The following is a 17,657-nucleotide window of genomic DNA, read 5'->3' as shown; positions in this document are numbered from 1 at the left end:
GTCTTCAGGTATATATATCAGCAATCTCCAGGTATATATATCAGCAGTCTCCAGGTATATATATCAGCAGTCTCCAGGTATATATATCAGCAGTCTCCAGGTATATATATCAGCAGTCTCCAGGTATATATATCAGCAGTCTCCAGGTATATATATCAGCAGTCTCCAGGTATATATATCAGCAGTCTCCAGGTATATATATCAGCAGTCTCCAGGTATATATATCAGCAGTCTCCAGGTATATATATCAGCAGTCTCCAGGTATATATATCAACAGTCTCCAAGTATATATCAGCAGTCTTCAGGTATATATATCAGGAGTCTCGAGGTATATATATATATCAGGAGTCTCTAGGTATATATATCAGCAGTCTCCAGGTATATATCAGCAGTCTCCAGGTATATATCAGCAGTCTCCAGGTATATATATCAGCAGTCTCCAGGTATATATATCAGCAGTCTCCAGGTATATATATCAGCAGTCTCCAGGTATATATATCAGCAGTCTCCAGGTATATATATCAGCAGTCTCCAGGTATATATATCAGCAGTCTCCAGGTATATATATCAGCAGTCTCCAGGTATATATATCAGCAGTCTCCAGGTATATATATCAGCAGTCTCCAGGTATATATATCAGCAGTCTCCAGGTATATATATCAGCAGTCTCCAGGTATATATATCAGAAGTCTCCAGGTATATACATCAGCAGTCTCCAGGTATATATATCAGCAGTCTCCAGGAATATATATCAGCAGTCTCCAGGTATATATATATATATATATATCAGCAGTCTCCAGGTATATATCAGCAGTCACCAGGTATATATATCAGCAGTCTCCAGGTATATATATCAGCAGTCTCCAGGTATATATATCAGCAGTCTCCAGGTATATATATCAGCAGTCTCCAGGTATATATATCAGCAGTCTCCAGGTATATATATCAGCAGTCTCCAGGTATATATATCAGCAGTCTCAAGGTACATATATCAGCAGTCTCCAGGTATATATATATAGGTATATATCAGCAGTCTCCAGGTATATATATCAGCAGTCTCCAGGTATACATATCAGCAGTCTCCAGGAATATATATCAGCAGTCTCCAGGTATATATACCAGCAGTCTCCAGGTACATATATCAGCAGCCTCCAGGTATATATATCAGCAGTCTCCAGGTACATACATCAGCAGTCTCCAGGTATATATCAACAGTCTCCAGGTATATATATCAGCAGTCTCCAGGTACATATATCAGCAGTCTCCAGCTCTATATATCAGCAGTCTCCAGTATATATATCAGCAGTCTTCAGGTATATATATCAGCAGTCTCCAGGTATATATATCAGCAGTCTCCAGGTATATATATCAGCAGTCTCCAGGTATATATATCAGCAGTCTCCAGGTATATATATCAGCAGTCTCCAGGTATATATATCAGCAGTCTCCAGGTATATATATCAGCAGTCTCCAGGCAGTCTCCAGGTATATATATCAGCAGTCTCCTGGTATATATATCAGCAGTCTCCAGGTATATATATCAGCAGTCTCCAGCAGTCTAGGCATATATATCAGCAGTCTCCAGGTATATATATCAGCAGTCTCCAGGTATATATATCAGCAGTCTCCAGGTATATATATATCAGCAGTCTCCAGGTATATATATCAGCAGTCTCCAGGTATATATATCAGCAGTCTCCAGGTATATATATCAGCAGTCTCCAGGTATATATATCAGCAGTCTCCAGGTATATATATCAGCAGTCTCCAGGTATATATATCAGCAGTCTCCAGGTATATATATCAGCAGTCTCCAGGTATATATATATCAGCAGTCTCCAGGTATATATATCAGCAGTCTCCAGGTATATATATCAGCAGTCTCCAGGTATATATATCAGCAGTCTCCAGGTATATATATCAGCAGTCTCCAGGTATATATATCAGCAGTCTCCAGGTATATATATCAGCAGTCTCCAGGTATATATATCAGCAGTCTCCAGTATATATATCAGCAGTCTTCAGGTATATATTATCAGCAGTCTCGAGGCATATATTATCAGCAGTCTCCAGGTATATATATTATCAGTCTCTAGGTATATATATCAGCAGTCTCCAGGTATATATATCAGCAGTGTCCAGGTATATATCAACAGTCTCCAGGTATATATATCAGCAGTCTCCAGGTATATATCAGCAGTCTCCAGGTATATATATCAGCAGTCTCTAGGTATATATTATCAGCAGTCTCCAGGTATATATTATGAGCAGTCTCCAGGTATATATATTATCAGTCTCCAGGTATATATATCAGCAGTCTCCAGGTATATATATCAGCAGTCTCCAGGTATATATATCAGCAGTCTCCAGGTATATATATCAGCAGTCTCCAGGTATATATATCAGCAGTCTCCAGGTATATATATCAGCAGTCTCCAGGTATATATATCAGCAGTCTCCAGGTATATATCAGCAGTCTCCAGGTATATATATCAGCAGTCTCCAGGTATATATATCAGCAGTCTCCAGGTATATATCAGCAGTCTCCAGGTATATATATCAGCAGTCTCCAGGTATATATATCAGCAGTCTCCAGGTATATATATCAGCAGTCTCCAGGTATATATATCAGCAGTCTCCAGGTATATATATCAGCAGTCTCCAGGTATATATATATATCAGCAGTCTCCAGGTATATATATCAGCAGTCTCCAGGTATATATATCAGCAGTCTCCAGGTATATATATCAGCAGTCTCCAGGTATATATATCAGCAGTCTCCAGGTATAAATATCAGCAGTCTCCAGGTATATATATCAGCAGTCTCCAGGTATATAAATCAGCAGTCTCCAGGTATATATATCAGCAGTCTCCAGGTATATATATATCAGCAATCTCCAGGTATATATATCAGCAGTCTCCTGGTATATATATTATCAGTCTCCAGGTATATATATTATCAGTTTCCAGGTATATATATCAGCAGTCTCCAGGTATATATATCAGCAGTCTCCAGGTATATATATCAGCAGTCTCCAGGTATATATATCAGCAGTCTCCAGGTATATATATCAGCAGTCTCCAGGTATATATATCAGCAGTCTCCAGGTATATATATCAGCAGTCTCCAGGTATATATATCAGCAGTCTCCAGGTATATATATCAGCAGTCTCCAGGTATATATATCAGCAGTCTCCAGGTATATATATCAGCAGTCTCCAGGTATATATATCAGCAGTCTCCAGGTATATATATCAGCAGTCTCCAGGTATATATATCAGCAGTCTCCAGGTATATATATCAGCAATCTCCAGGTATATATATCAGCAGTCTCCAGGTATATATATCAGCAGTCTCCAGGTATATATTATCAGCAGTCTCCAGGTATATATATCAGCAGTCTCCAGGCATATATATCAGCAGTCTCCAGGTATATATTATCAGCAGTCTCGAGGTATATATTATCAGCAGTCTCCAGGTATATATATCAGCAGTCTCCAGGCATATATATCAGCAGTCTCCAGGTATATATTATCAGCAGTCTCGAGGTATATATTATCAGCAGTCTCCAGGTATATATACCAGCAGACTCGAGGTATATATTTCAGCAGTCTCCAGGTATATATATCAGCAGTCTCCAGGTATATACATCAGCAGTCTCCAGGTATATATATCATCAGTCTCCAGGTATATATATCAGCAGTCTCCAGGTATATATATCAGCAGTCTCCAGGTATATGTATCAGCAGTCTCCAGGTATATATATCAGCAGTCTCCAGGTATATATTATCAGCAGTCTCCAGGTATATATATCAGCAGTCTCCAGGTATATATTATCAGCAGTCTCCAGGTATATATTATCAGCAGTCTCCAGGTATATATATATATTATCATCAGTCTCCAGGTATATATATCAGCAGTCTCCAGGTATATATATCAGCAGTCTCCAGGTATATGTATCAGCAGTCTCCAGGTATATATATCAGCAGTCTCCAGGTATATGTATCAGCAGTCTCCAGGTATATATATCAGCAGTCTCCAGGTATATATATCAGCAGTCTCCAGGTATATATCATCAGTCTCCAGGTATATATATTATCAGTCTCCAGGTATATATATCAGCAGCCTCCAGGTATATATATCAGCAGTCTCCAGGCATATATATCAGCAGCCTCCAGGTATATATCATCAGTCTCCGGGTATATATATTATCAGTCTCCAGGTATATATATCAGCAGTCTCCAGGTATATATATCAGCAGTCTCCAGGCATATATATCAGCAGCCTCCAGGTATATATCAGCAGTCTCCAGGTATATATCAGCAGTCTCCAGGTATATATATCAGCAGTCTCTATGTATATATTATCAGCAGTCTCTCCAGGTATATATATTATCAGTCTCCAGGTATATATATCAGCAGTCTCCAGGTATATATCAGCAGTCTCCAGGTATATATCAGCAGTCTCCAGGTATATATATCAGCAGTCTCCAGGTATATATCAGCAGTCTCCAGGTATATATCAGCAGTCTCCAGGTATATATCAGCAGTCTCCAGGTATATATATCAGCAGTCTCCAGGTATATATCAGCAGTCTCCAGGTATATATATCAGCAGTCTCCAGGTATATATATCAGCAGTCTCCAGGTATGTATCGGCAGTCTCCAGGTATATGTATCAGCAGTCTCCAGGTATATATCAGCAGTCTCCAGGTATATATATTATCAGTCTCCAGGTATATATATCAGCAGTCTCCAGGTATATATCAGCAGTCTCCAGGTATATATCAGCAGTCTCCAGGTATATATATCAGCAGTCTCCAGGTATATATCAGCAGTCTCCAGGTATATATCAGCAGTCTCCAGGTATATATATCAGCAGTCTCCAGGTATATATCAGCAGTCTCCAGGTATATATATCAGCAGTCTCCAGGTATATATATCAGCAGTCTCCAGGTATGTATCGGCAGTCTCCAGGTATATGTATCAGCAGTCTCCAGGTATATATCAGCAGTCTCCAGGTATATATATTATCAGTCTCCAGGTATATATGTCAGCAGTCTCCAGGTATATATATCAGCAGTCTCCAGGTATATATATCAGCAGTCTCCAGGTATATATATCAGCAGTCTCCAGGTATATATATCAGCAGTCTCCAGGTATATATATCACCAATCTCCAGGTATATATATCAGCAGTCTCCAGGTATATATATCAGCAATCTCCAGGTATATACTAGCAGTCTCCAGGTATATATATTATCAGTTCCCAGGTATATATATCAGCAGTTTCCAGGTATATATATTAGCAGTCTCCAGGTATATATATCAGCAGTTTCCAGGTATATATCAACAGTCTCCAGGTATATGTCAGCAGTCTCCAGGTATATATACCAGCAGTCTCCAGTAATATATATCAGCAATCTCCAGGTATATATATCAGCAGTCTCCAGGTATATATATCAGCAGTCTCCAGGTATATATCAGCAGCCTCCAGGTATATATCAGCAGTCTCTTGGTATATATCAGCAGTCTCCAGGTATATATCAGTAGTCTCCAGGTATATACATCAGCAGTCTCCAGGTATATATATCAGCAGTCTCCAGGTATATATCAGCAGTCTCCAGGTATATATCAGCAGCCTCCAGGTGTATATCAGCAGCCTCCAGGTATATATCATCAGTCTCCAGGTATACATCAGCAGTCTCCATGTATATATATCAGCAGTCTCCCGGTATATATACATCAGCAGTCTCCAGGTATATATACATCAGCAGTCTCCAGGTATATATACATCAGCAGCCTCCAGGTATATATATCAGCAGTCTCCAGGTATATATCAGCAGTCTCCAGGTATATATCAGCAGTCTCCAGGTATATATCAGCAGTCTCCAGGTATATATACATCAGCAGCCTCCAGGTATATATATCAGCAGTCTCCAGGTATACATCAGCAGTCTCCAGGTATATACCAGCAGTCTCCAGGTATATACATCAGCAGTCTCCAGGTATATATCAGCAGTCTCCAGGTATATACCAGCAGCCTCCAGGTATATACATCAGCAGTCTCGAGGTATATATACATCAGCAGCCTCCAGGTATATATATCAGCAGTCTCCAGGTATATATCAGCAGTCTCCAGGTATATATCAGCAGTCTCCAGGTATATATATATATTATCATCAGTCTCCAGGTATATATATCAGCAGTCTCCAGGTATATATATCAGCAGTCTCCAGGTATATGTATCAGCAGTCTCCAGGTATATATATCAGCAGTCTCCAGGTATATATTATCAGCAGTCTCCAGGTATATATATCAGCAGTCTCCAGGTATATTATCAGCAGTCTCCAGGTATATATATTATCAGTCTCGAGGTATATATATCAGCAGTCTCCAGGAATATATATCAGCAGTCTCCAGGCATATATATCAGCAGCCTCCAGGTATATATCAGCAGTCTCCAGGTATATATCAGCAGTCTCCAGGTATATATATCAGCAGTCTCTATGTATATATTATCAGCAGTCTCTCCAGGTATATATATTATCAGTCTCCAGGTATATATATCAGCAGTCTCCAGGTATATATCAGCAGTCTCCAGGTATATATCAGCAGTCTCCAGGTATATATATCAGCAGTCTCCAGGTATATATCAGCAGTCTCCAGGTATATATCAGCAGTCTCCAGGTATATATCAGCAGTCTCCAGGTATATATATCAGCAGTCTCCAGGTATATATCAGCAGTCTCCAGGTATATATATCAGCAGTCTCCAGGTATATATATCAGCAGTCTCCAGGTATGTATCGGCAGTCTCCAGGTATATGTATCAGCAGTCTCCAGGTATATATCAGCAGTCTCCAGGTATATATATTATCAGTCTCCAGGTATATATATCAGCAGTCTCCAGGTATATATCAACAGTCTCCAGGTATATGTCAGCAGTCTCCAGGTATATATACCAGCAGTCTCCAGTAATATATATCAGCAATCTCCAGGTATATATATCAGCAGTCTCCAGGTATATATATCAGCAGTCTCCAGGTATATATCAGCAGCCTCCAGGTATATATCAGCAGTCTCTTGGTATATATCAGCAGTCTCCAGGTATATATCAGTAGTCTCCAGGTATATACATCAGCAGTCTCCAGGTATATATATCAGCAGTCTCCAGGTATATATCAGCAGTCTCCAGGTATATATCAGCAGCCTCCAGGTGTATATCAGCAGCCTCCAGGTATATATCATCAGTCTCCAGGTATACATCAGCAGTCTCCAGGTATATATATCAGCAGTCTCCCGGTATATATACATCAGCAGTCTCCAGGTATATATACATCAGCAGTCTCCAGGTATATATACATCAGCAGCCTCCAGGTATATATATCAGCAGTCTCCAGGTATATATCAGCAGTCTCCAGGTATATATCAGCAGTCTCCAGGTATATATCAGCAGTCTCCAGGTATATATACATCAGCAGCCTCCAGGTATATATATCAGCAGTCTCCAGGTATACATCAGCAGTCTCCAGGTATATACAAGCAGTCTCCAGGTATATACATCAGCAGTCTCCAGGTATATATCAGCAGTCTCCAGGTATATACCAGCAGCCTCCAGGTATATACATCAGCAGTCTCGAGGTATATATACATCAGCAGCCTCCAGGTATATATATCAGCAGTCTCCAGGTATATATCAGCAGTCTCCAGGTATATATCAGCAGTCTTCAGGTATATACCAGCAGTCTCCAAGTATATACATCAGCAGTCTCCAGGTATATATCAGCAGTCTCCAGGTATATACCAGCAGCCTCCAGGTATATATACATCAGCAGCCTCCAGGTATATATCAGCAGCCTCCAGGTATATATCAGCAGCCTCCAGGTATATATCAGCAGCCTCCAGGTATATATCAGCAGTCTCCAGGTATATAGCAGCCTCCAGGTATATATACATCAGCAGTCTCCAGGTATATATCAGCAGCCTCCAGGTATATATCAGCAGTCTCCAGGTATATACCAGCAGCCTCCAGGTATATATACATCAGCAGCCTCCAGGTATATATCAGCAGCCTCCAGGTATATATCAGCAGCCTCCAGGTATATATACATCAGCAGCCTCCAGGTATATACCAGCAGCCTCCAGGTATATACATCAGCAGTCTCCAGGTATATATCAGCAGCCTCCAGGTATATACATCAGCAGTCTCCAGGTATATATCAGCAGTCTCCAGGTATATATACATCAGCAGTCTCCAGGTATATACATCAGCAGCCTCCAGGTATATACATCAGCAGTCTCCAGGTATATATCAGCATCCTCCAGGTAAATACATCAGCAGTCTCCAGGTATATATCAGCAGTCTCCAGGTATATACATCAGCATCTCCAGGTATATACATCAGCAGTCTCCAGGTATATACATCAGCAGTCTCCAGGTATATACATCAGCAGTCTCCAGGTATATACATCAGCAGTCTCCAGGTATATATCAGCAGTCTCCAGGTATATACCAGCAGTCTCCAGGTATATACATCAGCAGTCTCCAGGTATATACATCAACAGTCTCCAGGTATATACATCAGCAGTCTCCAGGTATATACATCAGCAGTCTCCAGGTATATATCAGCAGTCTCCAGGTATATACCAGCAGTCTCCAGGTATATACATCAGCAGTCTCCAGGTATATATCAGCAGTCTTCAGGTATACATCAGCAGCCTCCAGGTATATACATCAGCACTCTCCAGGTATATATCAGCAGTCTCCATGTATATACCAGCAGCCTCCAGGTATATACCAGCAGTCTCCAGGTATATATCAGCAGCCTCCAGGTATATACCAGCAGTCTCCAGGTATATACCAGCAGTCTCCAGGTATATACCAGCAGCCTCCAGGTATATATACATCAGCAGCCTCCAGGTATATATACATGAGCAGTCTCCAGGTATATATCAGCAGCCTCCAGGTATATACCAGCAGTCTCCAGGTATACACATCAGCAGTCTCCAGGTATATACATCAGCAGCCTCCAGGTATATACCAGCAGTCTCCAGGTATGTATACATCAGCAGTCTCCAGGTATATATCAGCAGTCTCCAGGTATATACATCAGCAGTCTCCAGGTATATATCAGCAGTCTCCAGGTATATACATCAGCAGCCTTCAGGTATATACCAGCAGTCTCCAGGTATATATACATCAGCAGCCTCCAGGTATATACCAGCAGTCTCCAGGTATATATACATCAGCAGTCTCCAGGTATATATCACCAGTCTCCAGGTATATATCAGCAGCCTCCAGGTATATATACATCAGCAGTCTCCAGGTATATACCAGCAGCCTCCAGGTATATACCAGCAGCCTCCAGGTATATACATCAGCAGCCTCCAGGTATATATATATCAGCAGTTTCCAGGTATATATCAGCAGTCTCCAGGTATATACATCAGCAGTCTCCAGGTATATACCAGCAGCCTCCAGGTATATACCAGCAGTCTCCAGGTATATACATCCGCAGTCTCCAGGTATATACATCAGCAGCCTCCAGGTATATACCAGCAGTCTCCAGGTATATATACATCAGCAGTCTCCAGGTATATATCAGCAGCCTCCAGGTATATACATCAGCAGTCTCCAGGTATATACCAGCAGCCTCCAGGTATATACCAGCAGCCTCCAGGTATATACATCAGCAGCCTCCAGGTATATATATATCAGCAGTCTCCAGGTATATATCAGCAGTCTCCAGGTATATACATCAGCAGTCTCCAGGTATATACCAGCAGTCTCCAGGTATATACCAGCAGCCTCCAGGTATATACCGGCAGCCTCCAGGTATATACATCAGCAGCCTCCAGGTATATATATATCAGCAGTCTCCAGGTATATATCAGCAGCCTCCAGGTATATATACATCAGCAGTCTCCAGGTATATACCAGCAGTCTCCAGGTATATACCAGCAGTCTCCAGGTATATACCAGCAGCCTCCAGGTATATATCAGCAGCCTCCAGGTATATACCAGCAGCCTCCAGGTATATACATCAGCAGCCTCCAGGTATATACCAGCAGCCTCCAGGTATATATACATCAGCAGTCTCCAGGTATATACATCAGCAGTCTCCAGGTATATATCATCAGTCTCCAGGTATATATCAGCAGTCTCCAGGTATATACATCAGCAGCCTGCAGGTATATACCAGCAGCCTCCAGGTATATATACATCAGCAGTCTCCAGGTATATACATCAGCAGTCTCCAGGTATATATCAGCAGCCTCCAGGTATATATATATCAGCAGTCTCCAGGTATATATCAGCAGTCTCCAGGTATATGTACATCAGCAGTCTCCAGGTATATACCAGCAGCCTCCAGGTATATACCAGCAGCCTCCAGTCGTGGGTTTGATACATTTGCCTTGTTTAACATAATAATTATCCCCAGTAAACAACCACAAGAGAAACTACCGAGACGTTTATCATGACGACGTTTCTCTCTTGTTTTACAAGACCCCAGTTTGTTAAACCAGGTGAGAGAAACGAAGCTGTGTACCCTCACGAGCACCTCTGCAAATGACCCTCAAGGCAGGTTCTTTGACGCTGGTGAGGGGCTCTTGATCTAGGGAATTGGTTCTGTGCTCCAGTTCCCTGACTTAAGCCTTAATACCTTCCACGTCCCCCTCCCCCGGCCACAGGGGATGAATATTCCTACGGGTTTAGCCCTCTCCCCTTGATTATAATCATAATCCTGTACAAATTACTTGAGACATCTATAAAGGCATCATCTTAATGTTTATTTCCAAAGGTCATATGATGACACGACACTGGAGCCTTTGGTTATGTGAGGATTGCCAGTGAAGTATCCCTTGAACCATGTCAGGGGATACTTGTTTCCTGGTAAATAAAACACCAAGGATTGCCAGTGGATGTTTGAGGCATGAAGTATCCCCTGAACCATGTCAGGGGATACTTGTTTCCTGGTAAATAAAACACCAAGGATTGCCAGTGGATGTTTGAGGCATGAAGTATCCCCTGAACCATGTCAGGGGATACTTGTTTCCTGGTAAATAAAACACCAAGGATTGCCAGTGGTTGTTTGAGGCATGAAGTATCCCCTGAACCATGTCAGGGGATACTTGTTTCCTGGTAAATAAAACACCAAGGATTGCCAGTGGATGTTTGAGGCATGAAGTATCCCCTGAACCATGTCAGGGGATACTTGTTTCCTGATAAATAAAACACCAAGGATTGCCAGTGGATGTTTGAAGTATCCCCTGAAGTATCCCCTGACCCATGTCCGGGGATACTTGTTTCCTGATAAATAAAACACCAAGGATTGCCAGTGGTTGTTTGAGGCATGAAGTATCCCCTGACCCATGTCAGGGGATACTTGTTTCCTGGTAAATAAAACACCAAGGATTGCCAGTGGATGTTTGAGGCATGAAGTATCCCCTGAAGTATCCCCTGACCCATGTCAGGGGATACTTGTTTCCTGGTAAATAAAACACCAAGGATTGCCAGTGGATGTTTGAGGCATGAAGTATCCCCTGAACCATGTCAGGGGATACTTGTTTCCTGGTAAATAAAAGACCAAGCATTGCCAGTGGATGTTTGAGGCATGAAGTATCCCCTGACCCATGTCAGGGGATACTTGTTTCCTGATAAATAAAACACCAAGGATTGCCAGTGGATGTTTGAGGCATGAAGTATCCCCTGAAGTATCCCCTGACCCATGTCCGGGGATACTTGTTTCCTGATAAATAAAACACCAAGGATTGCCAGTGGATGTTTGAGGCATGAAGTATCCCCTGAACCATGTCCGGGGATACTTGTTTCCTGATAAATAAAACACCAAGGATTGCCAGTGGATGTTTGAAGTATCCCCTGAAGTATCCCCTGACCCATGTCCGGGGATACTTGTTTCCTGATAAATAAAACACCAAGGATTGCCAGTGGATGTTTGAGGCATGAAGTATCCCCTGAAGTATCCCCTGACCCTTGTCCGGGGATACTTGTTTCCTGATAAATAAAACACCAAGGATTGCCAGTGGATGTTTGAGGCATGAAGTATCCCCTGACATGGATACTTGTTTCCTGATAAATAAAACACCACCATAACATAGGTAGATTTTCCAGTAATCATACATCACTAACGCAAATCTTTCCACCGGTGGGGTGTCCTTCCTACAATCCCCTCTATCAGTTGAAACTGGTCACCACTACCTTTACCCTCAAAGAAAGTCTCGGAAGTTTGTCCACTCTCTGAGCCCGGCCATGGGACAGGCTTGTCCACTGGAAGACTTGCTTGATTCCAGTTTATTTTTGTGTATCCAGCTACCAAGGCAGTTATCATACTTACTATGAGTTGATCTGTAAAGGATTACAAGAGTCTGTGGTTGGTGTTTCTGTATGCCTGTTAGGCAAAGCTGTGGTAAGATGGGGAAGGCTGAAGGATGGGTAAAGATGGAAATATGGGAAAGGGGAGGGATGGAGGAGGGTAAGTAGGGTAAGAAAGGTAAGTGGTCCAACCACTTAGGTGCATAGTGTGAATAATGAGAGAAATTTAAAAGAATGAGGTATAACACTTACCCATCAGTTTCACACAGGTAACAACAATGGTGCCAGGAACACACCTTGAGGTACTCATCTTTTCACTTTGATATTACTAGAGTTCTGATTCACGAAATCGTAATGACACGATTGCAAACAAACCATACCACGGGCGGGATTTGAACCCATGGTCAGAGAGTCTCAAAACTCTAGACCGTCGTGTCAGCCACTGGACCAGCTAGCCACAATAAGATTCGTCCAACTAGGTATATTTCTACACCATAGGAAGGTTAGCATAGGCCACCACTGTGACCACAAATGCAAGTTTGTACAGACGAATCTCCAGCTAGTGTGGCCGTGACGAACTCTAGCTCAAATCCCCTCACTGCCGTCAACATGACTCACGAAATCGTAGTGACACGATTGCAAACAAACCATACCACCGCGGGTTCAAATCCCACCCGTGGTATGGTTTACTAGAGTTAGGTTTAAATCCACAATTTTTCTCATTCCTAGAAATCTAAATATTGATCTGCCTATATTTTCTGATATACCTTTCGACCTTGTTTTGTTGGCTGTGATTTCCAGCGCTACATCTGATAAATGCCTTTGCAAAATCTATTACCTGGAGTTTACCTGGAGAGAGTTCCGGGGGTCAACGCCCCCGCGGCCCGGTCTGTGACCAGGCCTCCTGGTGGATCAGAGCCTGATCAACCAGGCTGTTGCTGCTGGCTGCACGCAAACCAACGTACGAGCCACAGCCCGGGTGATCAGGAACTGACTTTAGGTGCTTGTCCAGTGCCAGCTTGAAGACTGCCAGGGGTCTGTTGGTAATCCCCCTTATGTGTGCTGGGAGGCAGTTGAACAGTCTCGGGCCCCTGACACTTATTGTATGGTCTCTTAACGTGCTAGTGACACCCCTGCTTTTCATTGGGAGGATGTTGCATCGTCTGCCAAGTCTTTTGCTTTCGTAGTGAGTGATTTTCGTGTGCAAGTTCGGTACTAGTCCCTCTAGGATTTTCCAGGTGTATATAATCATGTATCTCTCCCTCCTGCGTTCCAGGGAATACAGGTTTAGGAACCTCAAGCGCTCCCAGTAATTGAGGTGTTTTATCTCCGTTATGCGCGCCGTGAAAGTTCTCTGTACATTTTCTAGGTCAGCAATTTCACCTGCCTTGAAAGGTGCTGTTAGAGTGCAGCAATAATCCAGCCTAGATAGAACAAGTGACCTGAAGAGTGTCATCATGGGCTTGGCATCCCTAGTTTTGAAGGTTCTCATTATCCATCCTGTCTAAAACATTTCCTTATCTCTCGATTCACAGAGGATTCCACAAGGATCCTTTCCAGTCAGTACTGAAGGACTCAGAAACCACAGCTCCCTTGAGATATAGAGAACAGTCAGTAACATACCTCGCAGCATGCCACAAGCACCAACAGCTTAGTTGATCAAGGTGTTAATCAGCAAGCCAGGAAACAGGAAGACCAATATTCTCTGGTGCTGGAAACCAACCTGAGGAAGGAAATAAGAGGTATCAGCTTTGTACTGTTACTTACAATGTACTCGAGTAGTACAACAATGTACTCGAGTAGTACAACAATGTACTCGAGTAGTACAACAATGTACTCGAGTAGTACAACAATGTACTCGAGTAGTACAACAATGTACTCGAGTAGTACAACAATGTACTCGAGTAGTACAACAATGTACTCGAGTAGTACAACAATGTACTCGAGTAGTACAACAATGTACTCGAGTAGTACAACAATGTACTCGAGTAGTACAACAATGTACTCGAGTAGTACAACAATGTACTCGAGTAGTACAGCAATGTACTCGAGTAGTACAACAAAGTACTCGAGTAGTACAACAATGTACTCGAGTAGTACAACAATGTACTCGAGTAGTACAACAATGTACTCGAGTAGTACAACAATGTACTCGAGTAGTACCAGGTGTTGTAACAACTACACACTGCCTCACAGTCACCAGGTGTTGTAACAACTACACACTGCCTCACAGTCACCAGGTGTTGTAACAACTACACACTGCCTCACAGTCACCAGGTGTTGTAACAACTACACACTGCCTCACAGTCACCAGGTGTTGTAACAACTACACACTGCCTCACAGTCACCAGGTGTTGTAACATCCACACACTGCCCCACAGTCACCAGGTGTTGTAACAACTACACACTGCCTCACAGTCACCAGGTGTTGTAACAACTACACACTGCCTCACAGTCACCAGGTGTTGTAACAACCACACACTGCCTCACAGTCACCAGGTGTTGTAACATCCACACACTGCCTCACAGTCACCAGGTGTTGTAACACCCACACACTGCCTCACAGTCACCAGGTGTTGTAACAACTACACACTGCCTCACAGTCACCAGGTGTTGTAACAACTACACACTGCCTCACAGTCACCAGGTGTTGTAACATCCACACACTGCCTCACAGTCACCAGGTGTTGTAACATCCACACACTGCCTCACAGTCACCAGGTGTTGTAACACCCACACACTGCCTCACAGTCACCAGGTGTTGTAACAACTACACACTGCCTCACAGTCACCAGGTGTTGTAACAACTACACACTGCCTCACAGTCACCAGGTGTTGTAACAACTACACACTGCCTCACAGTCACCAGGTGTTGTAACAACTACACACTGCCTCACAGTCACCAGGTGTTGTAACAACTACACAATGCCCCACAGTCACCAGGTGTTGTAACAACTACACACTGCCTCACAGTCACCAGGTGTTGTAACAACTACACACTGCCTCACAGTCACCAGGTGTTGTAACAACTACACACTGCCCCACAGTCACCAGGTGTTGTAACAACTACACACTGCCTCACAGTCACCAGGTGTTGTAACATCTACACACTGCCTCACAGTCACCAGGTGTTGTAACAACTACACACTGCCTCACAGTCACCAGGTGTTGTAACAACTACACACTGCCTCACAGTCACCAGGTGTTGTAACAACTACACACTGCTTCACAGTCACCAGGTGTTGTAACAACCACACACTGCCTCACAGTCACCAGGTGTTGTAACATCTACACACTGCCTCACAGTCACCAGGTGTTGTAACAACTACACACTGCCTCACAGTCACCAGGTGTTGTAACATCTACACACTGCCTCACAGTCACCAGGTGTTGTAACAACTACACACTGCCTCACAGTCACCAGGTGTTGTAACATCCACACACTGCCTCACAGTCACCAGGTGTTGTAACAACTACACACTGCCTCACAGTCACCAGGTGTTGTAACAACTACACACTGCCTCACAGTCACCAGGTGTTGTAACAACTACACACTGCCCCACAGTCACCAGGTGTTGTAACAACTACACACTGCCTCACAGTCACCAGGTGTTGTAACAACTACACACTGCCTAACAGTCACCAGGTGTTGTAACAACTACACACTGCCTCACAGTCACCAGGTGTTGTAACAACCACACACTGCCTCACAGTCACCAGGTGTTGTAACATCTACACACTGCCTCACAGTCACCAGGTGTTGTAACAACTACACACTGCCTCACAGTCACCAGGTGTTGTAACAACTACACACTGCCTCACAGTCACCAGGTGTTGTAACAACTACACACTGCCTCACAGTCACCAGGTGTTGTAACAACTACACACTGCCTCACAGTCACCAGGTGTTGTAACAACCACACACTGCCTCACAGTCACCAGGTGTTGTAACATCTACACACTGCCTCACAGTCACCACGTGTTGTAACAACTACACACTGCCTCACAGTCACCAGGTGTTGTAACAACTACACACTGCCTCACAGTCACCAGGTGTTGTAACAACTACACACTGCCTCACAGTCACCAGGTGTTGTAACATCTACACACTGCCTCACAGTCACCAGGTGTTGTAACAACTACACACTGCCTCACAGTCACCAGGTGTTGTAACAACTACACACTGCCTCACAGTCACCAGGTGTTGTAACAACTACACACTGCCTCACAGTCACCAGGTGTTGTAACAACTACACACTGCCTCACAGTCACCAGGTGTTGTAACAACTACACACTGCCTCACAGTCACCAGGTGTTGTAACAACTACACACTGCCTCACAGTCACCAGGTGTTGTAACAACTACACACTGCCTCACAGTCACCAGGTGTTGTAACAACTACACACTGCCTCACAGTCACCAGGTGTTGTAACAACTACACACTGCCTCACAGTCACCAGGTGTTATAACATCTACACACTGCCCCACAGTCACCAGGTGTTGTAACAACTACACACTGCCTCACAGTCACCAGGTGTTGTAACACCCACACACTGCCCCACAGTCACCAGGTGTTGTAACACCCACACACTGCCTCACAGTCACCAGGTGTTGTAACACCCACACACTGCCTCACAGTCACCAGGTGTTGTAACACCCACACACTGCCTCACAGCCACCAGGTGTTGTAACATCCACACACTGCCTAACAGTCACCAGGTGTTGTAACACCCACACACTGCCTCACAGTCACCAGGTGTTGTAACACCCACACACTGCCTCACAGTCACCAGGTGTTGTAACACCCACACACTGCCTCACAGTCACCAGGTGTTGTAACACCCACACACTGCCTCACAGTCACCAGTTGTTGTAACACCCACACACTGCCTCACAGTCACCAGGTGTTGTAACACCCACACACTGCCTCACAGTCACCAGGTGTTGTAACACCCACACACTGCCTCACAGTCACCAGGTGTTGTAACACCCACACACTGCCTCACAGTCACCAGGTGTTGTAACAACTACTACACTGCCCCACAGTCACCAGGTGTTGTAACACTCACACACTGCCTCACAGTCACCAGGTGTTGTAACATCCACACACTGCCTCACAGTCACCAGGTGTTGTAACAACTACGCACTGCCCCACAGTCACCAGGTGTTGTAACACCCACACACTGCCTCACAGTCAACAGGTGTTGTAACACCCACACACTGCCTCACAGTCACCAGGTGTTGTAACACCCACACACTGCCCCACAGTCACCAGGTGTTGTAACATCCACACACTGCCCCACAGTCACCAGGTGTTGTAACAC

The 17,657-nt window shown here is 43.6% G+C and overlaps 1 protein-coding gene across 1 annotated transcript in view; it reads right to left on the bottom strand.

The window, feature by feature from the left end:
• LOC128697133 (extracellular sulfatase SULF-1 homolog) overlaps window positions 1-17,657 on the bottom strand; it is an 849,281-nt gene that overhangs the window by 520,401 nt on the left and 311,223 nt on the right. The window contains exon 2 of the mRNA XM_070104220.1: window positions 13,957-14,056. The gene's annotated coding sequence lies outside the window, so the exon portion shown is untranslated. The remainder of the gene's footprint in view (window positions 1-13,956; window positions 14,057-17,657) is intronic.

This window comes from Cherax quadricarinatus, chromosome 89 (genome assembly GCF_038502225.1).
Source record: "Cherax quadricarinatus isolate ZL_2023a chromosome 89, ASM3850222v1, whole genome shotgun sequence".
Taxonomy (NCBI): domain Eukaryota; kingdom Metazoa; phylum Arthropoda; class Malacostraca; order Decapoda; family Parastacidae; genus Cherax; species Cherax quadricarinatus.
Note: the sequence above shows the minus strand (reverse complement) of the source record. Positions and strands in the feature narration are given on the sequence as shown.